General features: G+C 38.1%; 1 long non-coding RNA gene across 1 annotated transcript; it reads left to right on the top strand.

The window, feature by feature from the left end:
• The first annotated feature begins 213 nt into the window (after window positions 1–213).
• Window positions 214–26443, top strand: LOC131384364 (uncharacterized). The gene is made up of 3 exons (XR_009215146.1): window positions 214–308; window positions 16556–16678; window positions 26194–26443. It is a non-coding gene; the product is annotated as an uncharacterized LOC131384364 (long non-coding RNA).
• Window positions 26444–27462: the final 1019 nt, after the last annotated feature.

The raw sequence follows: 27462 nt of genomic DNA, 5'->3' as shown, positions 1-27462 counted from the left end.
TCTTTCAATCTTCCTCAACATCACCCCTGAAGCTCTGCACTGCATGATTACGCACCCATTAACGTACTTCAGTTATAGAGATAGCATAGGGTTTATTCATGTTTGTATATGTGTTTGTTGATTTATTTTCATTTTATTTTACAGTTATAAGGATTCTTAGCAACCACTGAGGAAAGAGAGAGACAGGTATTTCCCCAAGGTTATAAAACAAGTTGAGAAACAGCCAAGCTTGGAAGACAGATTAACAGGATTCATATCTACTAGTACTTTCCTGTGTACTTCCTATTAAATCAGAAACCAATCTCATGGTGAGTGTGGCTATGAATTAAAGAAGACAATAGGCAGATGTTTATGCATCAGGGAATTGTAGATGAGGGTTAGCCTTCGTCTACATCACCTTTTATTATTTTTTCTTTTAATTTTTTTTATTTTTATAGATTGAGAATGTCCATGTGCAGTTTTGTTACATGAATATATGACATAATGGTGAAATCTGGGGATTTTGGTGTAAGCATCACCTGAGTAGTGAACATTGTGCCTGTTGTATTAACTCTGAAGTTTTTTTTAGGACTAAGACTTTTATAATATTGGTTGAGAATCAATTCAGGTAAAAGTGATCACAGCTGTTGTTTTAGTGTGATAGGACAATATTTGTTAAATACAAAAATAACTATTGATGTTGGTATATTACTTTTAAAATAGAATTTTACAAAAATCAATGCTGATGGAATATTCTCCAAATTGAGGAACCAACTGGGGAACAAATATATTGAGATTGTTTTATAAATTTGGGATTATATTTTTCTTTATTTTCTACTTTGGTTGGCCTTGATTTATATTGATATGTGGCTGTTTCTTTTCTTAGTGGCACATTAATTTTTCATTTTTCAAAGGTTGTACAAGCTAATAGACAACAAGAGTTCAGAGGTTGTCATTGCCAACTTCTGGTACAGGCAGAGATTTCCAATAGCAAAGAGTACCTACTTTGAATTACTTGGGAGGGGGTATCTGTAAATATTTCAGCTTTGGAAAGGGTATCGTTCATGAACTGGTTAGGTGAACTTACCGAAGTCCAATTATAGCCTATGGCAAATGGGTATTTACATCTAAGGACATATCGTTTGAATATCTACCTCTCTTTATGATTTTTTGGATAGCCCATGCTTGGTTTCTGCCCAAAACACATTACATGAGTTGTTTTTGTTTTGTTTCGTTTTTTAATCAACACTAGCAACTGGTTTCCCTTCATTCTTTTTTAAATCAATTTAGTTCAGTATTGCAAAGGTGGAGGTTAGTGCCCACATGTGTTTCAGGCTTCCTGCAACCGCTAGACTAATCTAAGCATAATGACCCAGACTAGAAAGTTGAATAAGAGAGAGGGAACTGGCACATTCTGGAAGTTAGCCAGGGCCAGAAGTTGTATTCAAGGTCATTCAAGTGAGAATAAAAGGCAGGCTGAAGAGATACAAAGTCAGTGAGAAGAAGCAGCAGGGATATGTGATCAAACAAGAAGACTTGTGGGAACTCAGGCAGAGGATGGAATTAAAACTCATGTGACACATTAAGGTCAGCCTTGGCTATGAAACATAATGTTCATATGTCTTTAGCCAAAGGGGAGGAAAAACATGATCTGATGGTGTGTGTGTGTGTGTGTGTGTGTGTGTGTGTGTGTGATCTATCATGACTTACAATTTAGATATTATTTGCTCCATGACATTCAGCTGGACAGGGCATGTGGGCTGAAGGCCTGACTTAGGACCCATAAGGATGCATTCTTTCACAATGGATGTTGAATGTGAAGTTTCTGTTTTATCTTTCTGAAGTTCAGTAAGCTATAACGGAGATTGAATTAATTAGGATAGTAGCAACTGTCATAGACCATGGCTCAAACACACAGTAGACTTTTTTGTTTGTTTTTTCTCTTTCTTATAACCCACTGTGCTGTTTCTAATAATCAGACACCTCTCTTCCATACAGTACTCAAGGAAATCTATTTCTCATGTAACCCAGTATCCCAAGATCCCCGTATCCCTTGGCTCTGCTATACTCCAATATCCTGTAATCATCTGCAACTACTGAGTGGAAGGCAGGAAAATGCATAGAGGAGGTTATCCTACTTCAGAAAAGCTTTTGCCTAAAAATGGCTCACATTATGATTATATTTTTTGCTTACATTCTATTGACAATAACATCACATTATTACATCCAGAGGTAAAGCAGTTAGGGAAGTATAATTGACTGAACCATTGTTTCTCAGGTTTAGTTCTATACTTCTGTATGCTGAATAATAGCTATCAAAATATAGCAGGTTCCAATCACTGAATCCTGTAAATGTTACCTTCTGAGGAAAAGAGTCTTTGTAGATTTTATTAAATGAAGGATCTTGTCATGGAGAGATTACCCTGGATTCTTCAAGTAGGCCTTAAAGAAAGAGGTGGAGACAAAATGGACAAATGAGATTACATAAAACTAAAAAGCTTCTGTACAGCCAAGGAAAGAGCGAATCAACAGGGTGAAAAGACAGCCTGCAGAATGGAAGAAATATTTACAAATCATGCATCTGATAAGGGGAAATATCCAAAATACATGAGGAACAAAAACAACTCCACAGTAAGAAAATGAATAACTCAATTACACAGTGGACTATTATTCAGCTATTTAAAAAGCATGAAGTCCTGTCATTTGCAGCAACAAGAATGGAACTAGAGGCCGTTACGTTAAGTGAAACAAGTCAATCAAGGACTTACAAATACTGTATGTTCTTACACATATATGGGAGCTAAAAAAGTGGATCTTATGGAGGTAGAGTGTAGATCGGTGATTAACCAAAGGCTAAGAAGGGGAGCACGGAGAGGGAATGAAGGGAGAAACAAAGAATATAAATGCATTTTATCACCACTAAACTGTTGTATTCATCTGTTCTCACACTGCTAGTAAAGACATACCTGAGACAGAGTAATTTATGAAGAAAAGAGGCTTAATTGACTCACAATTTCACATGGCTAGGGAGGCCTCACAATTATGGTGGAAAACAAATGAAGAGCAAAGTCACGTCTCACTTGTTGGCAGGCAAAGAGAGAGTGTGTGCAGGGAAACTCCTCTTTATAAACCCATCAGATCTCATAAGACTTACTACCACAAGAACAGCATGGGAAAGATCCACCACATGATTCAATTGCCTCCCATTGGGTCCCTCCCACAACACATTAGAATTATGGGAGCTACAATTCAAGATGAAATTTGGTTGGGGACACAGCCAAACCATATCAACTGTACTCTTTAAAACGGTAAAGCTGGTAAATTATATATGTATATTTTAACTCAATAAAAAATTAAATTTAATAAAATAAAAAGGTTAAAGGATCAGAATATGCATATCTCAAAAGAAGACATACAAATGGCCAATAGATACATGAAAAATGCTTAAAATCATGAATCATCAGAGAAACAAAATAAAACCACTAGGAGATATCACCTCACACCTGTTAGAATGGCTACTGTCAAAAGGACAAAGATAACACATGTTTCCACAATGAGGAGAAAAGTGAACCCTGTACACTGCTCTCTGTATGAGGCACATGTAATCTTTTCTGGGAACTGGTTAGCTATGCATGAGTCAATGGTTTTCAGGAATGCCCCCACCTTTTTGTATTTCAGACTCCATGGGTCAAGGGTTAATGTCCTCCTACTGCAACATAAAGTATTTTTCATCTGGTCATACCATGGGCATTGGCTGAAAAATGAATCTGCTATCCATGAGGGACCAAGGCATTGAAAAGGCTGTATTTTGTGTGCTCTCTACCCTCTTGCTGTAAGTAAGCACTCTACCACTTGAGCCTGATGTGCATGCTGTCTGTTCTCAGTGACCTCAAATCATGTAGTGGTCTCTTCCTTGAGAGGTACCTACCTGTGTTTTCACCTTGGCCACTTTCATGCTATAGTCTATCCTGCTGCATAACTTGACCAACTGGTGAAACACCAGAAGCTGGAAGAAGCAAGGAATACATTCTCCCTTAGAGCCTCCAGAGACAGCTGACAGCATCTTGCTTTTGTTTCAGTGGAACTGATTTCTGACTTCTGGCCTTCAGAAATGTGAGAAAGTAAATTTATCTTGTTTTAAGCCACCAATTCTGTGGCAATTTGTTATGGCAGCCCCAGGAACTAATACATACATACCCTGTTCAAGAAGATAACATATTTGGTTGGACAGCTGGTTATTTAGGCTACAAAGCTATTAATCACTACCTCATAGGATTATTGCAGGCTTAAATGGAATAATTCATGTAAAGAAAATAGGACAATTAGAATTCAAATTGCAGGTAATTGGTTAAATATAAATAAAGTTTGTAAGTAATTTAAATATAAGACTGGCTGATAATACACTTGTGCTTTGATATTATTTTTGGATATAAAAGGAAAGGGTGGAGTTACAGTACCCTGTGACTGGCCAAATACCCATGAGAGCCTGTAGCGTATATGCATGCCATCAGCAATGAGGGGCAAGGAGAGTGGGTGGTGAAGGCTTTGAAAATTGGAATGTGTGCAAGTTAATACATGTATTAGTCAATTCTTGTGCTACAAATAAAGACATACCTAAGACTGAGTAATTTATAAAGAAAAAGAGGTTTAATGGATTCACAAATCCTCATGGCTAGAGAGGCCCCAGCATCATGGTAGAATGTGAAGGAGGAGCAAAGGCATGTCTTACATGGCAGCAGGCAAAAATAGTTTGTGCAGGGTTACTGCCCTTTAAGAAATGATCAGATCTCATGAGACTTATTCACTATCATGAGAACAGCATGGGCAAAATCCACCCCCATGGTTCAATTACCTCCCACTGGGTCCCTCCCATGACACGTGGCAGTTATGGGAGCTACAATTCTAGATGAGTTTTGGGTGGGGGCACAGCCAAACTGTACCAGTACAAATCAAATAAACCACTAATGAAAATGGTTAATAAGCTCTAAATTGTTACTTTTTTCCTTCCAACTTCTTTTTTTATCTACCCTTTCTTCTTCTTTTTAACAAATATATTATTTGTGACTCTATGAAGACACAGGCAGCTTGGGAAGATGGGAGAAATGTATAGGCATTGCTACCAGGAAGAGTGAGAGGTTAAAATTTCTGTCAGTAACCTCTGTCACTTTATTTGTGTAATTCTTAGAATAGCAAACTAGAGAATAAATTGAAAATGATATTCTCAAGTGAATATCTGTATTAAGGGTATGTTCCACTTATCCCTTATCTTTTCACACGTGGACACTCAAGAGTTAGTTATATTTACTCAAGTCATTAAATCTATTATGCCATCAGAAATCCTCTCAGCATGTTTATCTAAATAATGTATTTTAAAAATCTGCTTAATTTTCTCTTGCACTAATAACAGATGTACATGGTCAGTACATATCTGATCATAGTTCTGGATAATAATAATACAATAGTATTGGAATCTATAACATTTAGCTGGGGACTTCAGCTCTTTGTAGCATAATTCTTTTTGTATCTTCTTTTCTCTTTCATTCTCATCCTCAAAGTCTTAAATTCTATGTACATACATGCAAATATCTATCTAATCTACCTAAACACAAACACTAATACAAAAAATATATGCTACATATGTCACAAAACTATGTTTCGGTGGAGAAAAAGGAAATGCAATAGTTGGCCTATTTCTAAGGTTGTAAAGCCCCCTAGCTCACCCATCTTCAAGAACTGGAAATTTAAACTTTAAAGTAACAATAGTAATCATATTATACATAAACAACCTTAGCGGTTAGTCAGATACTAAAATAAGTAGTTTAGCTGCATTATCTCATTTTTTAAACTTTCTTAACATGTTTGTGGGACAGCTATTACTGCCGTCATTTTTGACACAAAGAAACAAATTTTCAGAGTTTAAGTGATTTTTTCAGAATCAGATAGCTGGAAATGCAGAGTCAATGTTTTAATCATGAACTTGCTGATCTCAGAGTCTATGTTTTCAACCATAGCAAAGATAGTAAAGCAAGAATGGACATTCTGGATAATCTATGAAAAACTCTATTTCTAATCAGTTGCAAAAAAAGACATATGGGGAGGAGGGGTTACAGAACCCATCTAAAGCCATGAAAATTTTCAGAGAAAGGTTCCAAAACAGACTTTAGCTTTTGAAAATCCTAGTTTTTTGTCCCCCTAAAATTATATTAAAATTTTCATGTTAGTTTTTTAAATATGTCAACATATCTTTTTAAGCATGTCTGTTGTGGACATTATGGCTCTGTATATTCTATTTTTTTTCAGCTTGAGATAAAAGTAATAAATAAAAAAAACTTTGTATATTTAAGGTGTACAATTTGATGTTTTGATATATATATATATATATGCAATATAATGTGAATGATCACCATAATCAAGCTAATTAATATATTGATTACCTCATGTAGTTACCATTTTCTTTTGTGTGTGTATGTGTGTGTCTATTTGAATACTTAAGATTTATGATCTGATATGGTTTTGCTGTGTTTCCACCCAAATCTCAACTTGGTTTGCTGTGTTCCCACCCAAATCTCAACTTGAAATGTACCTCCCACCTTCCTCCATAATTGTGAGGCCTCCCCAATCATGTGTAACTGTGAGTCCACTAAACCTCTTTTTATTTATAAATTACCCAGTCTTGAGTATTTTCTCATAGCAGTATGAAAACGAACTAATACAGTAAATCAATACTGGTAGAGTGGGATACTGCTCTAAGGATACCCAAAAATGTGGAAGCAACTTTGGAACTAGGTAACAGGCAGAGGTTGGAACAGTTTGGAGGGCTAGAATAAGACAGGAAAGTGTGAGAAAGTTTGGAGCTTCCTAGAGACTAGGAGGGCTCAGAAGACAGGAAGATGTGGGAGTTTGGAACTTCCTAGACACTTGTTGACTGGCACTGACCAAAATGCTGATAATGACATGAGCAATAAATCCAGGCTGAGGTAGTCTCAGATGGAGATGACAACCTGTTGTGAATTAGAGCAAAGGTGATTCTTGTAATGCCTTAGCAAAGAGACTGGTGGCATTTTGCCCCTGCCCTAGAGATCTGTGAAACTTTGAACTCGAGAGAGATGATTTAGGGTATCTGCTGGAAGAAATTTCTAAGCAGCAAAACATTTGCAAGGAAGCAGGTAATAAAAGTTTGAAAAATTTGCAGCCTGACAATGCAATAGAAAAAGAAAAACCCATCTTCAGGGGAGAAATTAAAGCCTGCTGCAGAAATCTGCATAAGTAATGAGGAACTGAATGTTAATCTCCAAGACAATGGGGAAAATGTCTCCAGGCATGTCAAAGACCTTTATGGCAGCCCCTTCCAGCACAGGCCCAGAAGCCTAGGAGGAAAAAATGGTTTCCTGGGCCAGGCCCAGGCCCCCACTGTTCTATGTAGCCTCAGGACATGGTGCCCTGCACCCCAGCTGCTTCAGCTCCAGCCAAAGCTAAAATAAGCCAATGTACAACTCAGACCATTTCTTCAGAGGGTGCAAGCCCCAAACCTTGGTAGCTTATACATGTTTTTGAGCCTGCAGGTACAGAGAAGTCAAGAATTAAGGTTTGGAAACCTTTGCCTAGGTTTCAGAGTATGTATGAAAATGCCTGGATGTCCAGGCAGAAGCTTGCTGCAAGGGCAGGGCCCTCATGGAGAACCTCTGCTAGAGCACTGTGGAAAGGAAATGTGGGGTTGAAACCCCCACACAGAGTCCTCACTGGGGCATCGCCTAGTGGAGTCTTCCAGACTCCCAAATGGTAGAGCCCCTGACAGCTTGCACCATGTGCCTGGAAAAGCTGCAGACACTCAACACCAGCCCATGAAAGCAGCCAGTAGGGGGGTTGTACCCTGCAAAGCCACAAGGTTGTATCCTTGGCAGAGCTTCCCAAGGCAATGGGAGCCCATTTCTTGCATCAATGTGACCTTGGTATGAGACATGGAGTCAAAGGAGATGATTTTGGAACTTTAAGGTTTAATGACTGCCTTATTGGATTTTGGACTTGCATGGGGCCTGTAGCCCCTCTGTTTTGGCCAATTTTTCCTGTTTGGAATGAGTATATTTACCCAATGTCTGTATCCCCATTGTATCTAGGAAGTAACTTGTGTCAGATAAAACTTTGCACTTGGACTTTTGGGTTAATGCTGGAATGAGTTAACACTTTGGGGGACTTCTGGGAAGGCATGATTGTGTTTTGAAATATGAAGATATGAGATTTTGGAGGGCCAGGGATGGAATGATGTAGTTTGGCTGTGTCTCCACACAAATTTTATCTTGAATTGTAGTTCCCATAATTCCCATGTCTTGTGGGAGGGACCCAGTGGAAGGTAATTAAATCATGGGGATGGTTACCACCCATGCTTCTTTTCTCATGATAGTGATTGGGTTCTCGTGAGACCTGACAGTTTTATAAGGGGCTTTTGCCCCTTTTTTTTGGGCACTTTTTCCTGCCATCATATGAAGGACATCTTTGCTTCCTCTTCTGCCATGATTGTAAGTTTCCTGAGGCCTCCCTAGCCATGTGGAACTGTGAGTTAATTAAACCTTTCCCTTTATAAATTACCCAGTCTCCAGCAGTCCTTTAAAGCAGTGTGAGAATGGACTAATACACCATCTTAGTGAATTGCCAAGTATAGAATACAGTATTATTAACTATAGTTGTCATTCTCTACATTAAATCAGCAGAACTTATTTATCCTGCATAAATGAAACTTTGTACCATTTGGGCAACATCTGATATCTCGCTCCCCACATCTGCTGGCAACCACCATTGTACTCTCTGCTTCCATGAGTTTCACTATTTTAGGTCCTCTAATATTTGTCTTTCTGTGTGTAGCTCATTTCACTTAGCATAGTGTCTTCCAGGTTCATCCGTGTTGTCATAAATGTCAGGAATTTAATTTCAGTTCCAACATAACACATGGCTTAAAAAGCAAAGAGGAGCTCAGATTTACTCATTCACACCTAGGTAAAATTTGTCCAATAAGAAATATGAATTGCATTGCTGTGGACATATGTTCTTTGTTCCAAAAATTCACTGTTATGCAAAAAATTTAAAGAGTAAAAATTGATCTTTACTGAGTCTTGAGAAGCCCACTACTAGGAAGTCCTGAAAGCCTAGAGCATTGTATATTCATTTGGCTGCAAATTGACTGCATTGTCATATTTGTTATGCCCTGGCCTTAAGGCATTTTTTCCCAGGCAATCAAACAGGAGTTCTGCTGTTCATAGCTTTTAATTTTATTTTTCTCAAGAAATCTCACAAAAAAGAGAGACCACAAAGGTTAACTTGGCAGAACCATCAGCAGCAGTTATGTAAATCTACTCTTAATGTCCTCTCCAAAATAGTCCTTTCTTCTATTATGATTCATTCATTCATAGATAGTAATCATCTAATCAGATTCTAATATGGAAGATTCAATAACTATTCTTCAAAACTTTCTTAGTGAATTAAGGAGACACACTGGGACTAAAATCCAGGCTTCACTGCTTCCTACTAGCATAACCTTAGACAAATTACTTAACCTTTTGGATCCTCAGTTACCTTATTTGATGTTTGGTAATGAAATTGTCACTAAGTGGACTCTTATTAAATGACAATTATTATCGTAATCCTTATTGGAATTTCCTCTGATAGAAGACTCTGGTAAAGTTACATAACTTGTCTTTGCTTTAGTTTCCTTATTTGTTAAAATTAGAGAATTTGGGGAAATATTAAGTGAGTTAATATAGGAGAACGATACCTAGCTCCTAGTGAATATTTAATGAGTTATTATAATACATAATTATAAAAATACACAGAGTTCACATGTATGTAAGTATCATTAATGCTTTAAAGTAAGGGACACTTCATATAGGATTAGTTAAGTTAATACAAACTTATTCAAGAAAATTCAAATAAAATTGTCTGGAAATTTAAAAGGAGATGAGCTTTTGTTCAATGCATTAAGATTATATGGTACTAGAAAGGCCTGCTTGAGTGTAGATGTGAACCATTAGACAACATGATGGAGTTAGTAGCCACAATTCAGAAGCAATTGGTGGGGGGAGGTTATGCAATTTATAGTCATTTTTTGTATATTTTTTCATCTTGGGGGTTAGTAGGAGACAATTTTTCATGGAGGTCAAGTCAGCTGTCAACTCTGAAGCACGATGTTTTTCATTTAAGTTTTGAATTATTGATGGGCAAAAAATGTCTAACTTTTTTAGCTTGAAAAGGGACTCTTTAGTCATTCTCTCATAATTCAAACAAAGTTGTGTTGGATGTTTAAGTGTGTGTATATATGTGTGCTTACATGGTGGTTATATACATGTTTTTGCTGGTAAACTTTTTGAAAATTTTCACAAAAGCAAACATAAAACTTTTATGTTTGGGCTGGGTGTGGTGGCTCATGCCTGTAATCCCAGCACTTTGAGAGGCTGAGGCAGGCAGATCATTTGAGGCCAGGAGTTCAAGACCAGCCTGGCCAACATGGCAAAACCCCATCTCTACTAAAAATACAAAAATTAAGAGAGTATGGTGATGCACCCCTGTAATCACAGCTACTCAAAAAGCTGAGGCATGAAAATCGCTTCAACTCAGGAGGCAGAGGTTGCAATGAGCTGAGATCACACCACTGCACTCCAGCCTGATGACAGAGTGAGACTCTGTCTCAAAAACAAACAAACAAACATTGCTTGTGTCATTGTTTATAAATAAGTTAATATTGTTGCATTTGTGTATATAGATATGTTTATATTTTTCCTTGGAATGTTTATGTTCTTTTTTCCAAGAGCTTCAAGTTAATTTTGATATATTGATTATATATTTCTACATATACCTTGCATAAGTAAAAAAGTTTTTGCTGAATACCAAGTAATGAATGCATCTGGACACATGTTGCTTAAGATACTGAGAAAAAAAGATCAAATAATTTAGCAAGAAATATTTTCAAATCAAACCTCTACTAAGTGCCTAGCACTTAGTAGATGCTATAGTAAGTAGAGGAGATGGATACATACGTTTGAGTCCTAACACTTTTTCTGGTTTGGCAGGGAGGCAGTTGGGTTGAGTTTTCATGATTTGCAGGATAAACTTGAGGCAGAAGTGTTGACTCAGTGGAAGTTTTGCAAAAATACTGTAAACTTTACAGAGAATGAAGAAAAAGAGTCTGAGAATGACCAAAAAAAAAAAAAAAAAACCCCAAATATAAAATAATGCATATGTGATACCATTTAGAAAACATGAGTTACAGAAAACATGAGTTACAAGGCAAGCTCAATAACTAACAATATCTGTAACCTTGTACAAGCTGTTTTACTCTAGTTAAGATGTCAGTGTCTTTATCTCTAAAACTAGGTGTTTAACTATAACATTTACGTCAACCATGACTTTTCCTGCCTTCTCCAACCCCAAGCAGTGTAAACTGAAAGTTTAATATAAAAATTATTTGTTGATTTGGTAGTCTACTACTACTTTCCCAAAATTTTATGCTTAAAAACTATCAATTTATTCTCTTTCACAATTCTGTGGAATGACTGGGCTCAGCTGAGCAGTTCTTCTACTCCATGAAACATTGGCTGGTGCTGCAGTCATCTAGGAGCTTAACTGCATTGGAACTCCAAGATGGTTTATTCTCATAGCTGGTGATTGATGCTGGCTCTTAGCTAGGAGCTCAACTGGGGCTGTTAACCAGAGCAGTTATATACAGCCTATTCTTATGGTTTGACTTCTCAAATGTAAGGGTTCCAACAGGGAAGAAATGACTGCTCTCATTCCTTTTAAATTGTAGGCTTGGAACTGGCCCTGTGTCATTTCTATCAGAGTATATTACTTGAGCAGTTAGCCACAGGATGAACCAGATTCAACAAGAAGAGGAATAAACATTTCAACTTTAGGGAGAAATACAAAGAAGCTGTGGACATCTTTAAGATACCTAGATTTTGCTCTATGGCCATACATTACTTACATTTCTTTCACATGTAAAATATACTCCCTCTTCTCCCAGACCTCCAAAAATCTCATTTTCTTACCGGATGTGGCTTCAAGAGCAGGATCTCACCATTTAAATGAGGTTTCATTACAGATAGGATGTCTTGGATGTGATATCTTTCAATATGAAAGCCTAATGAAAAAAAGTGACAAAGTTGACCCCTACCTACTCAACATACAATAGAGAGACAGGAACAGGAGAACCACAATTCACATTCCCATCCCCTGCTCTGCTAGTAAATGTTTATCCAGTGACAGGAAAAGTATCGATTTTTAACATTTGCTGATTTTAATAGTGTGAATAGCATAGTCAATTTCAATCTATCAATGTGTTATCAACTAGCTTGCAAAATTCCTTAACATTTAACAAATGGCCCTTGCACACCACTCTGTTCCATCCAAGAAGGGGAGTTGGGAAATAGGAACCATATCAATGATCCACAGCAATTGTGAAATCAAGTTGGGTACATATTGGCAATAATGTATTAGAGACATGTACCTTGGGGGTGATTTTTGATGCTTCTTGGCTCTACTTTTTAGGTTCTTGGCTCTTCTCTCCATGCCATCCTTCCTTTTCCACAAGAAATGCCCCAAGTTTGCATTTAATTAGCATATGCATCTTCTTCCTGTCCATAGGAAGTCGGAGGCCCCAAAATCTCTTTGTATTATAAATTACCTCTGTTCCTTTAATTCAAAGTCCATAAAATCCCTTAAACATTGTGTAGGTTTCTTGTGTATCAATTTATGATTCACTTCATAAGTCACGGTCTACATTACTCTATTAATCAAAATAATGGACCCACAAATCATTTTGAGATTGGTCCTTTTTTACCTTGCTTAGCCTGGGAGTCAGAGTAATATGGAATAACACCCTTAAGATCCTAGAGACAGTCTAGGATAAATGGCCTCCAGAGGATTAGAAGCCTTATTGCCCAGCTGAAAAACATTGCCTTAAGTCTAAGATCCTAACAAGGAGTCTAACAGATGCACCCTTGAAACTTGACCTTAGACCACATTTTCTGACATTGCCCTGGATGTAATTATTGTCTCAAGAGTCTTTTTCCAGGAGTGTCTAGTGAAGAAAATTCTTTAAAAAACAAAACAAAACAGCAAGTCTTATCTTGAAAACCTAAAAATCCCTTCTCTAATTCATATCTCTTTCTTCTGTCTCTCTCTATCTTGATATTATATTATATGCAGCTAAAATAAATGAGTAGGGACCTTTGACATTTTGCCTATAAATATTCTCAGCTGAATTCACAAGTTCATTAGGCATTTTTCTACTTTCTGTGTTACCTTAGGTGACAGTGTTGACAAACTTTTGACACTATATGAAATAAGCAATGTTATTTTCAGCTTCAAATAAAAAGTTTTTCCCTGTCCTTCCCACCTTTTGTTATGGTTTCCTTAATGTGCAACCACATTCTGCCTACCTCTTAGCTCCAAAGCCAGTGCCAAATATTTACACTTCTGCTAAAACAATGTTACACTTCCAGGCAGTAATTTCTGTTTTGTTTATCTGTTGCTGAATAAATAATCACCCAAAACTTGTCTTAAGAACCATTTTATTATTTTTAAAACAATTATTTTGTTGTCTGGGCTCTGCTGAGTGGTTTTCTGCTCTATAAATGATGACTTTCATCCCAGTCAACAGGAGCTTGACTAACTAGAAGGTCAAAGATGGTTCTCGCACGTGACTAGCAGTTGATACTGGCAGTTGGCTAGGAGCCAAGATAGTCTGCTGGGACTACACATGGACAATATCTGTGTCTTGGGCTCCCCACACCCTAGCAGTTGGGTTCCAAGAAATAGCATCATAGGAAAAAAATGTTCTAAGAGGGAAAAAGCAAACATTTTCTGCATTGTTAAAGGGTATGCCCAGAACTGGTGTAATATCACTTCTTCCTCCTAGTAGGGGCAAGTACTCACAGGACCAGGGCAGATACAATGGGAGGGTGAATGAACATCAATTCTAAATGAGAATATAACAAAGAATCGCTGACCCTCTTTAATCCATGAGACTTTATCCTGTTTCATGAGATACAAATATTTCAGGTAACCAAAAAGAATAACAATAACTTTGTTTTCACCATTTTTGATGAGTTTGTTTAGGTTATACATATCTAACTATCATGTTTTTCCTCACTTTCTGAACTTGTGTAACCATCAAAATGGAAAAATATTTTATTCTGGAGAGAGATTACATCTAAAATAATTCCAACTCTAAACGATCATGGACTATTATATTGGTGTCGTCTCTGATTACTCTCCCTATATGGTTTCAGTGTCATATATTGAAAATTTCATTCCTTATTTGTTCACGATGGTCACTCCTATAGCTATCCTCCATCTCTGCACAGAAAATAGTGTCCCAGGCTTAGGCTATCTAGATGTTTGGCCTGGCTCAGCTATTTTGTAAGTGACCTTGGGGAAATCAGTAAGCTTTCAACAATTTTCTCACTTATTATGTGTTGATAAAAGTAAAACAAAATAATGCTTCACTATAATGAGACAGTTTATGTGAAAGTGCTTTGTACAGTGTGTTATATTCATGTGAAGGATAACTGCCCACTCACTATGAACCCTCTCAGGGGACAGCTTGTGCTTACATGGAATATTGCTTTGCTGGTTAAAGCCAGCCAGCTGACACTGACTGTATCTTTGAAAAAGAGGCCTCTGTCCACAGCCACTGCATGCACTATCGCCTTTGGGAAGAAGGCCGTACACCAGTGGGGCCCCCATATGTTTCAGCCAGCCAGCCAGCCAGCTACAACCCGTCAACCAACCATTACTAGCCCAGTTGGTCTTTTCACATTACATCCTAAACCCCAGTAATTTCAATCTGTTTTGTTGATTGTTTAGATACTTGGTCTATAGGACACCAAATCATCAGTTTGACTAATTTGGGTACTGGATTCACCAGATGTTTTGGAGCCACATATGCATGTGGTTCATATAGAGAACCTTGTGTGTGCCCTTGTGGGTGCCTGACAGCTCTTTGGGAAGATGGAAAAAGCTTTTTGTAACACATGCCATTGCTTCAAAGTCTTAAAGCCACCACCACAATTGTTGGAATCTGGGAAATAGAGTTAACTTTATGCATAGAAAGAATGTGTTATTTTATTCCCAAGATAAACAAACCACCCCTTTTCCCTACATTTTTCTTTGTCTGGCCCACCCACTCACTTTGCCTGAAATTTTACCTTTTTGCCTATTTTGAAAATTGAAGATGAAAACAAAATTGCCAATTTGTTCCAAGGTATAAAATCATCATTAGTTAGTAATACAATTGAATGAATTGATTATTAGCTAAGCAGTGCCTTTCTAATTGAGTCCTGAAGGAATAGAACAGATGACAGATGATATTAGGTGAGATAAAAGAACATGAAAAGTTTAATATCCCTGATATGGATGATGAGGACATTAGCCACCAGCTAAAAGAGTATAGAACATAAGCCAGTGAAGCAAAAAGCAGATGAGGTTAGGCATTTACTCCAACGTTGTATGAAAGGACTTCTAAAAAGGAGATGGGGTGGATTGGGTGTGAACTGTTTGATCTGATATTACTAGAGGAATGGTAGGAGTTCATGCCTCCAGATATTACTATGTTACTAACATCTCTCATACTATACTTAGGCAATTTGATTGTGATAGATTGCAAAAGTAGCCACAATACTTTGGATCAACTTTAATTAATAAGTAGTTGATTTCTCCACCTTTTGAATCTGGGATGCCCTTGTGACTGGCTTTGGCCAATAGAATGTGGAGGAAGAGAGAGTGTACCAATTAGAAGCCTAGGCTTTAAGAAGTCTTAAAACTTCCAATCTTTTTGCTCTTATAACCTGCTATCGACATGTAAATAAACCCAGGCCAACCTGCCAGAGAATAAAAGGCATGGAGACCAGGTGCCACTGTCAACCCAACTAACAACCAGGCAAACGTTGGAGTCAGAGCTGCTTATCTGACTAGCACTGACCTCAGATGCATGAGTAAACCCAGTCAAAGACAGCAGAACCACTGAGTCCAGCCCAAATTACTAGGCCATAGAACCCTGAGCTAACAGAATGATTTCTGTTTTAAGGCACTAAGCTTTACAGTGGTTTATCATGCCTCAACAGCTGTCTAAGTGATATAATGGAAATCACTCTAATTTTAGAGTTATTTGTAATGTATGGGGGTCATTTGATCTTTCCTCCAGGATCAACAGGAGCTTGTTGAGAACAAAATGGAACGCAGAGAAAGAGCTGGTTATAGTCCTTTCAAATCTTGATTTGCCTGGGTTAAATGTTTTGATTACTCAGAGCTTTCTTTTCTTTTTATTTATTTATTTTTTCTTTTTATCTTTTTTTTTTTTTTTTTTTTTTTGAGATAGAGTTTCAGTCTTGTTGCCCAGGCTGGAGTGCAATGGCAAGATCTTGGCTCACTGCAACCTCTGCCTCCTGAATTCAAGCAGTTCTCCTGCCTCAGTCTCCCGAGTAGCTGGGCTTAAAGGCACCTGTCACCACACCTGGCTAATTTTTTGTAGTTTTAGTAGAGACGGGGTTTCACCATGTTGGCCAGACTGATCTCCAACTTCTGATTTCAGGTGATCCACCTGCCTCGGCCTCCCAAAGTGCTGGGATTACAGGCATGAGCCACCACGCCCGGCCCAGAGTTTAGTCTTCTTCCACTCAGAAACAAGATATTTCGAAGAGAAGATTATAGTAAGGTAAGATTATAGTAAGGTAATAGTTGACAATGCTTTTATTCCCTTGTGAAAGTGACATTCATACCCTAAAGCACATGATCCATAATCCAAAATAGTGAAAACAGTGATGAGGTAATAATGATTAGCAGTGAAAATAATGATGAGGTAAATATCGTAGGTGCTTAGGTAACAATGATAATATAACAATGGTACTAATAATCATACTTAAGAAGAATATGAATTATCATTATTATGTACTCTCTATGTTTGGGGTACCATATTAAGGATTTCAGCAGCACACTCTCATTTAAGCTTCACTATAACAAAACAAAAATATCACTGCCCTCATTTTATAGATGTGGAAATCAAGTCTCAAAAAGTCAAATTGGTTTTCCCAGGGTCACAAGAGTAGAAAAACTAACAGCTAAGACTTAAATCTATCTTTCTATGGCTCTCAAAATCATGTTTATAATTATTTAGTTAATAAATAACAAACGAATAACTACAATAAGCCAAGCACTCTTCTAAGTGACAGAAATGGTAAGAATCATGGGGCTCAGATTTTATAAGGTTTATGTTCTAATCAGGAGATACTGGAAATAATAAGGAAATAAAACATTTAAGATAGTAACAAGTGCTGTGAAAAAAGATAAATATGATGCTGTGATAGTAAGCAAGCGATTCTTTACATTGGGTGACTGTGAATGCCACCTAGCTATAAATGACAGGAAAGCACAGCCATGCAATATCTGGTGGGGAATGATTCTAGTAGGAGGGAAAAGTTAATACACAGGCCACAGGGCTACAATGACATTAGACTTTTGAGTGAGAAAAGGCATTGCTGGAACATAAGGAAAGCTGAGTGTGAGTGATTCTGAGAAGATAATCAGGGTCTTGATTATTTAAGGGGTCTCATGATCTACTTGCAGATCATAGTGAACAGTTTTGATTTAGTTTTGAATGCAATTGGAAACAGTTGGAAGATTTTAAGCAGGCAAATTACATAATCTAATGTATGTTTTAAAGAGATGACACAGACTTCTGTGTAGGATTACTTTAATACTCCTTTTTGGTCTTATGATTAAGAGTGTAAGTCATAAGACGAACAAGAAGTATTAAAGTAATCCTAAGAAATAATGATGGCTTGAACTAGGGCAATACTAGTAAAAATTATAAGTAAACAAATTTGGAATACAGTTTTGGATGTTCAGTTGACAGAATTTACTGATAGAATGATTTTTAATGATAGAATGGTTCTAAGGCATGAAGTTATTAAGAATAACTTCTAGATTTTAGGGTCTGAAGGCCACATATTAAAAGGACAATGACTAGGGTAGAAGCAGGTCATGAAATGGGAAAAAGGCTCAAAATCTCTACATTTGGTAATTCATGACATTTCATGATACTTCAGGTCATGAAGTGGGAAAAAGCTCAAAATCTCTGCATTTGGTAATTCTAAGAATATATATTTAAAAAGATATTTTATACAGGAGTATGGTATTCAAGGAAGCCTGTACCAAAGATAAAAACATGGTGGTTACCTGCAAACAGATGGTAATTGAAGACATGGGGGCAAATGGCTGGACAAGCTAACCTAGAGAAAGTGTTCGGATATGAGATCAGAGGTGGCCAGAAATAATTTTAGAAGCCAAACCAAAAATTAGCAGTCAGGCTGAAAAAGAGTGACAAAGATAACTGAGAAGGAAAAGCTAGTGCAGTAGGATTAACCTCAGGAGAACATGTTTTTCTAAATGAGAAAAAAAGTATTTCTTTAAAAAAGAAAAAGTGACCAATTTTGTTGAGTGTTTCTGAAAGTTTGAACAAAAGGAGAAGAAATGACGATCAGACATAACTTGGGATAGTTGATGATCATACCGTTTCAGAAGGCTGGTGACAATAAAAGCCTAAATAGAAATGAGTTAGGCCAGGCACTGTGGCTCATGCATGTAATCCCAGCACTTTGGGAGGCCAAGACGGGAGGATCACCTGAGCTCAGGAGTTAGAGACTAGCCTGGGTAACATGGTGAAACCCCATCTCTACCAAAAAGACAAACAAAAAATAGCCAGATGCAGTGGTGCACACCTGTCGTCTCAGCTACTTGGGAGGCTGAGGTAGGAGGATCACTTGAGCCCAAGAGGTTGAGGTTACAGAGTCAAGATCACACCATTGCACTCCAGCCAGGGCAACAGAGTGAAATCCTATCTCAATAAATACACAAATAAATAGAAATGAGTTTATGAGAGAATGCAGAAGAGAAAGTACACTGATACTCTATTACTTGCCATATGTTTGTGGGGAAAGGATTTATTTTGAAGAAGTTGGCCTTTTAGTAGCCATCCCATTATAGTCAACTTGGTTAGAAATGTCATAGAGAAATGGGCAAAGGTATGAGTAGTGCCTCTGGGATGCCTGTAGTCCCAACTACTCGGGAGGCTGAGGCAGGAGAATGAAGTGAATCCGGGAGGTACAGCTTGCAGTGAGCCAAGATCGCACCACTGCATTCCGGCCTGGGCGACAGAAGGAGACTCCGTCTCAAAAAAAAAAAAAAAAAAAAAAAAAAAAGAGTAGTGCCTCTGAAATAAAAAACTTACATAAATCCTCAAACTTTATTAAGTTATTTTTAAAATAATCTAATTGTAAGCTAAGTTCCACTCTAAACAATACACTAATTTTAGCAATGAATAAAACAGTTATATTCCAAGGAGACCAACTGATGTGTCAAAACATAAAATAAAATAACTGGAGTACCAATCAACCTCTAGGATGGGATAAGTTGATTTTGACTAACAGCAACAGTTTTATGGGTAAAGTCAACATTTATAAGACTTGGAAAGAGGAGGAAAACTGATAATTGGATAAGTCAGAGGAAAAGAGGAGAGACAGTGGCATCCAGTGTAGCTGGGGCATAAGTTGGGAAGGGGTAAAGAGGTAGACTGAGGCCAATATTTAGAATATCTAGGTTATATGCAATTTATGGTGATATAAACAAGGAGCCAGTAAATAGTATTAAGGAGAGGAGTAACATGATCCAGGCTGCTTTGTAACACCAGCATTTCATTACTGGTATGTGCAAGATGATTTGGAAGATAAAGAGACTTACTTAAAGGCTACTGAAATAGATCAGATGAGAGGTAATGAGGTATGAACTCAGGCACTACAAATAGAAGTGAATGGGGAGAACTTTCGAAGATGTTGCTGAAAAAAAAGAGAAATAATGGTTTGTTGGTTTGCAAATTGTTCCATTGCTGTGGGCTCATAGCAATCCATTCCTATGGTCTACTCCATGGTGAGTCAGACAGTTATCATTTACAGTGCATGAATTAGTGGTCTGGGGATTACTACTGGCTGAAATGTGTGAATGGTGCAAAAAGGTAGGGTTGGGAGCTAGAATGAGAGACAGACGTAGAGAGAGAGCATCGAGAGTCCTGCGTACATGGCAAATTGTAGCATGTGGTTAGTTTACTGATAAGGAGGCTCTTGGAGCTTGCTGCAGTCACCACAGAGGATTTTGCTTACCTCTGGCCATCTGCTCCAGCTCTGGTTATCTTTTCTTCTTCTATCCAGAGTCCCAGAATGACTGCCTGAAAAAAAAAAAAAAAAAAAAAAAAAAAAAAAAAAAAAAAAAAAAAAAAAAAAAAAAAAAAAAAAAAACAATGAAAGGAGAGGGAAGAAGGAGAAAAGGAAAGAGCTATCACCTCCTCAAATTGTTCTCAGATTTGGGTCTGTATTGGGGGAAAGGGGATGCAATCGTGCACTCACACTCAGAAATCCTTGGTTCCAGCATGTGAAGTGGAAAAAGGTATTGGTGCTTTGATTGACGCTGGGGTAAAAGCCTAAAAGCCCAGCCTTCTTGGCTGGCCCCACTGGGCCCTCCTAAGGTCTCTATTGAGATTGTGGCAAGTGCAGTCATTGAACCACTGATCCAGTGCTCTCATTTTTCATGCTGGGAAACTGAAACTTGGAGAAATGAGGTGCTTGCACAACCGTCGCATACCTGTTCAGTGGCAGAATGATGCCTGAAATCAAGTTTTAATCCTGGGCTGATCTCATAATGTATTCATTTCATTGAGAATTACAAGCTACCTCTCTGATTTCTTATAGTTTCTTGTTCAATGGGTTAAGCATGTCTTTTTCATCCGATCTTTTCAAATCTGGGGCCTTACTGACCATGGAAGAAATCCCACTTTGAGAACTGGAAAATCCCTAAAGAGAGTAAACAATCTACCAGTGAGCATACTTTTCATATGCAAATTAGCCAAGAGCCCATCATGTCCCTTGTCCCTCCACATACCTCCTCTATCTGGCTCTTACACTCCAGGCCAATATTCCTCTAACCTAATCACCCCAGGTCCAGGTACCAGGCAACTCAGGACAGCTCCTACACCCCAGAGCTCACTGGAATTATTCAAACTAAGCAATCATAAGCCTAGTCCTCACCTGGTCCTTCCTATGAAAATCACAATAAAAGCTCTTACTCACATTCTTTTCATATTCCTCCTGCTTCCTGCCCAACTCTGATGCTTCTCCATGTGACCTTCTTGCATGGTGTGGCATGCTCCTACCTCTTGGGAACTGTAAGTAACAAATTGTCTTTTCAATGCTAGGCTGCTTCTGATCTCCAACAGATCAGGAGAAGCCTGAATACCTGAATAACAATAAGACCTTTATTTTAAAACACCCATGTGTCTTCCCTGTTCTTATTTGTCTTGACTATCTCACCCACTGCAGTGTGAGCTCCTGAGACTAGGAGGCAGATTTTGCTCTACTTCGAAGTCTCCAAGTACCTGGCACAAATAGTAAACACATCATACATATGTTAAAATTATGAATGTGGATTTTTAAATAAAACTTGCAAATTTAATACACGAAAAAACCTCTAATAGGCATGATCACCATTCTCAATGAGCTGATAGTCAAGTCTTACCTAGGAAAAATAAAATATGCATCTAGGTAACTGAAATAAAAAGTTAGTATGTAATATGTCAAAATAGAGACTCAGATAAGATGTGTTCACATGCAACAGGAAATAAAATTATCGGGTGTAATTTAAGAAGTGGAAGTGGTATTGATAGGCAAAGCCAGGTGTGAGGCATCTCAGTTGGTAAGTAGGACATACATAAAGTCACGAATGTAGAAAAACAATGAAACATTAATTACCGTGTTTTAAACACGTCAACATCTCAACTTTTCCTTTACAAAAATGTCCAAACCATTAGCATCATTTAAAAGATAAGTCTTCCTCTGTTTTCTTTATCTGACCCACTCTTCTGTACTCATTCTTTGAGAAACCTGTGATTCCTAGTCCAAACTTCTTCTCCCTCTTCAGTGCTCCCATAGCCCCCATCTCTCTCAACCATAAAATGTAGAGTATAGTGTAACATTGTCCAAGTGTCTATATTTCTCATTAGACTTTAAACTCCAGGAAAGATCTCTCTCTCTCTCTCTCTCTGTCTCTCTTTCGCTCTCTCTCTGTGTGTGTGTGTGTGTGTGTGTGTGTGTGTGTGTGTGTGTGTCAGGGGACAGGGAATGGTGGTATCAGTCTTGTGTTGCTCATTGCTATGTCCACATCATCTAGAACACAGTGAATATTCAATAAGGGTTGACTGATCAACTGATTGCTGAAAAATAGAGAAAGGAGTTTTTCCAATTTGGCTGCAGTTAGAACTGTGTCGATGAGCTGGGAGGTGACTGTATAATTTATCATTTCACCTGTGATATTATTAAAGCTAAAGAGGATGCAATTATTAACTCTGTTGTGACAACAAGAATAAATGAGACTTGCTTTGGTAAGTCAGGGTTTTAAGTTACATCTTGTCTCAACTATTGTCTGCGCTTAGCCTGGTCTAATACAAAATTTCACAGAAGACAAAAGAGGCAACCTTAAAGATAACACTTTAGAGCTCAATCATTGATGCTTCCTCCGTTGTCTTGGTTACTTGCTCTGGGAAAGGTCTGGAGGACTTCAACCTTGGATACGAAACGTTGCCAGAGAGTCTAAGACAAAGTTTATTGATAGTAATAATAAAAGTAGTGGTAGTAATAATAATAAACCATCTTAGTTTTTAATTGCTACATTACAAGGTACTACAAATTTAGTGGCTTTAGTGGCTTTAAATTTGTTGTCGTAAGAGTTTCTATAGGTCCAAAGGCCAGGTATAGAGTGACTGGATTCTTCACCAGGCTGAACTCAAGGCATTTCCTAGGGCTATGGTTATCACCAGAGTTTTGTGGTCCTCTTCCAAGCTTGCTGGGCATTGGCAGACTTTCTTTCTTGTGGTTCTAAGACTGAAGTTCTTATTTTCTTGCCAGCTTTCAGATGGGAACCACTCTCTACTCTTAGGGGCCAGTCTCAGGATTTTGCCATGTGGCTTCCTCCATAGGTAGCATACAAGACGGATGCCTGCCTTCTTCCAGGCCAGCCAAGCACATCTCTCTGGCTTCCTCTTCTGCAATGACCAGAAAAACTCTGCTTTTAAAGGACTTATCTGATTAGATCAGACCCACCTAGGAAAACCTCGCTTTTGCTGTATAATGTAGCATTATCACCACAGTAATATCTCCTCATATTCACAGGCTCTACCCACAAAAAAAGCAGGAGGGATTGTAAAAAATGAGGAGATTTTGGAGATCATCTTAGAATTCTCTCCACTGCATGTATCATTTTTGAACAGTCTCCATAAGACAGGCACTGTGATAAGCACTATGCTTGCATTATCTTATTTAAACAGCACAATAATTTTATGAGGTAACTGAGACTTTGGGATTACAGTTGATGCTGTGCTACCACTCAAACTTCTTCCTCCCCACTTCAGGATTGAGCTCCTGTTCTCCCAATTGCTGGGAGATTTAGTTGCTGAGGACTCTTAGCTCAGTCCCTCTCCAGGAGGCATCATTGGATGAAGACAATTGACCACACCCAGAGCCACACTCCCTCCCCAGAGGGAGCTCACATTCAGTGATGGCAGCTGTAGGTTATGAAGTCTCAGGCCCTTGACCTTGAGACAGGAGCATGCAACATCCAGCCCCAGAAGTTCTCACTGGATCAGCTGTGGCTTTTGTTACAGATCTCAGAATCTGGGTCTGTTTCAGGGAAACTGACATAGTACAAGGAGATGAAAAACAAACAAACAAACAAAAAAGCCGTGACATAGTTCACAGAGATGGTATTAATAAAAGCTAGGACCAGTGTTTGAACCCACATACAAACAACCCATGCTGTAAACGCTGTGTGATCACTCCTTATTAGTCACTTAAGCATTACAAGTAAAGAATTTGGAAAATAATCATGTCTGTTTCCTCTGAAACCTGAGATCAATTTGGGCATGTTGTTATTTGCACAAAGAAAAAATAAAAGAATATTTTATTTTTTTATTGGAGTCAAAATACACAATAAACCTGTGATTGATTTCTTGCAATGTTATCAATTCAAATACTTTTGAGAGTTGGACAAGAAAAAATAGGTCTCTGGACGCATCACTTTTTAATACGGAATTGCAATTCCAATGTCACTGCCTGAATGTCTGCATTAATAGGAATAACTTAAGCTTCCAGGTTAATGGTTCCCAAATGCTGGTCCTTGTTCCAGGCCAGTGACAGCAGAGTGTCAGGAGCAAATCAGATATTCAATCAATAGCTGATAAATAGATGGATTATTAACCATCACCCTTAATTTTCTGAATAGGACTTCACAGTGTAAAGTGTCAGGTACATATTTGTAAAAGTCTTTCCAGGTGGTTCTGATGCAGAGTCAGATTTGAGCAGCCTTACTGAGGTAGTTACACTAATTTTTATTTTGGCAAAATACACCTATTGTCAAATTTATCATTTAACCATTTTTTAATTGCAGTAAAGTATACACAGCAGAAATGACTTTTACAGTTTTAAAGTATATATTTCAGTGGCATTAAACACATTCACAATGTTATGCAACCATCATCACTATTTTCAGAACTTTTCCATCAACCCAAAAGGAAATATGTGCCTATTATGCAGTCAGTCTGTATTTCCCCTCCACCAGCTTTAAGATAGTTGTTACACTGAGTCATCTGACCCAGTTCATGTCCTGATAATTCACATATTTCATGTTTGTCCCCTGAGTCTAGTCATTTCAGACTAAATTCCCTCATATGGCATAATTTGGAGACCACACATAACATGATTTTTTCTTCTCTTGATCTGTTTATATTTGTCCAAATCCCCTTTAAATTGCACTATCTGAAACCTGGTGTGGTTTTGCCAGAATGCATAAAGCAAAGCTATCCCCTGCCTGGAGCCTAACATTATACTTCTTTAATTTAACCTTAAATACTTTTGAGAGCAGCTATTTTATACTGCTGATACCCATTGAACTTGACAACTAATTTTTTATATGTGCTACTGGTAGGGTTTATTTCCTTGTGTGTAAAGATATTTTAGGAATCTAAATTCAGGAATTTATATTCATCCCTTTTAAATTTGTTTTAAAGCAAGTTTTTTCCAACTTTCTGGGATCTTTTGAGATATGATTTTAAATTTAATTATTATCTTAATTCAAGTGAGTTTCAGATATCATATTAGGTTGTATAATTCAGGTCCTCTGACAAAACTAAAGATATATATATAATGTGTTGGATTTTATGAGCCTTGGAAAGGCTCACTCTTTTGGAAATATCCATTTATCTATTTCATAATTTACCATAGCTACTTAGAACACAGAACTATACAGCATACTCTGAATTATTATTGTGAATAAGAAAAGTTGAGTCCCTTCTTGTATTTGTCAGTGGGATAGGCTGATTTCTGTAATGGCCACCCAGAGATGTCCTGTTCTAGCCTTATCCTTGGCATGTGTGATTATGGTGACATATCATCACTCCCATAATTATGTTACATGGCATAGTTTACTTTAAAATAGATCATCTTGGATTATCTGGGCAGCCCCAACATAATCATATGAATCCCTAAAAGCAGAGTGCTTTCTCCCAGTGGTGGTAGAAGTAGGGTCAGAGAGATTTAGAGCATGAGAGACTCAACGTGTGGTTGTTGCTTTGAGAATGGAAGGGGAAAACATGTGAGAAAGAGTGTGAGAAGCCTCTAACATCACAAAGCAGACATCAGCAAGGAAATGAGGATCTCAGCCCCATCCCATTGAGAAAATATGTGAATTCAGCAATCTGAATGAGCTTGAACATAGATTCTTTTCCAGAGCTGTCAAATAAGAGCCAAGTCCAGCAAATACCTTGATTTTATTCTTCTCAGACCTAGAGGAGAATACCCAGCAAAGCCCATCTAGATTTTTCACCAGCAGAAACTGAGTGATAAAAAATAGTATTGTTCTAAGCCTCTAAGTTTGTGGTAACTTGTTATGCAACAATAGAAAAGTAATATAGCCAGAGACTGGTCAATAAAATAGAAATACTTCTGAGTCTTACAAATGGAGGGAATTGAATTTAATTGGTCAAACAGATGGGGGATGGAGGGGAAATCTAAAAATTCAAATAAGGGAATTGGAGTCAATCTAATGATTCTAAGGAAAGAAATCCACCATCACTTCTAGGGCTGGAGGTAAAATGAGAGGATGTGAAGTTGCCAGAGCCGAGAGCTGAAATGATGCTGGTGCCAGCCCATTGGGAGTTGGAGCCAGAGAGGAGATGAAGACACTGTGGAAGCCATCCAAGTCAGAGAGAGAACAAGGGGAATCTACTCCAAGGTTTCCCCTTCTTCTGCCCTCCAGTTGTCAATTAATCCTTCTCCTTGGCAAATCTGCCAGGAGGCCAAAAAGCAAGGGCTCTTAGAAAATGTTATAATGGGGCTGGGCGCAGTGGTTCATGCCTATAATCCCAGCACTTTGAGAGGCAAAGGGGGGTGGATCACCTAAGGAGTTTGAGACCAGCCTGGCCAACATGGTGAAACCCCATCTCTACTAAAAATACAAAAATTAGCCAGGCATGGTGGTGCATGCCTGTAATCCCAGCTACTCTGGAGGCTGAGGCTGGAAGACCGCTTGAACCAGGGAGGTGGAGGTTGCAGTGAGCTGAGATTGTGCCACTGCACTCCAGCCTGGGCAATAGAGTGAGACTTCATCTCAGAAAAAAAAAAAAAAAAAAAAAATGGAAAATGTTGTAATGTCATTCTCTGGTGATTCAGAACAAAGAAAGAGAACGGTAAGGAACGGATTTGACAGCAATAAGTCAAATGACCAACACAGAGTTTACATTATTGAGCTTACAGACTAGCAAAACAGAAAATAAATAATTTGAGTGTCATATATTAAGTGCCCTACTATTTGCGAAGGAGTGTGTCAAGCAAGCATTTTATATACCTATCTTATGGAATCATCTCAATAATCCAGAGTTATGTTGGCTCAATTCTTCACCCCTCCCCTGCATCCCTACTCTTGCCATAGGCTCCTTCTGGGATAAGTTTCTCTCCCTGTATTCTTGACTTCGAGGTTTGGACATCTGATTTTCTATGGCTAAATATGTAGGGCAATTGTAAAAGTGTACCTGTTCCTTGGCCTGAAGTAGCTGCATGTTTTCACATGATCTCTTTTGCCTTTTTCATCCCAGAGGAAAAATGAGTCCTAGTTAACATGCTAATCCTAGGAAGATGAGACAAGTGCTGCAGAGCCAACCCAGACAACCACTAACAGGGTGAGGCAGAGCTACCTCCAATTCTGCAGCCTGTGAAGAGTTCAACTCCAGTGAAGCCCAGCCTCAATCAGCCAATGCCCGGTGATTATGAAAATAAGTGATTTTTGTCTTAGCCACAGCATTTTGGGTTGGATTAATAGGTACAATTACTGTGGCAAAGTTAACTGCTACAA

Source organism: Hylobates moloch, unplaced genomic scaffold (genome assembly GCF_009828535.3).
Source record: "Hylobates moloch isolate HMO894 unplaced genomic scaffold, HMol_V3 SCAFFOLD_10, whole genome shotgun sequence".
Lineage (NCBI taxonomy): Eukaryota > Metazoa > Chordata > Mammalia > Primates > Hylobatidae > Hylobates > Hylobates moloch.
This window is presented reverse-complemented; position numbering and strand designations above follow the sequence as displayed.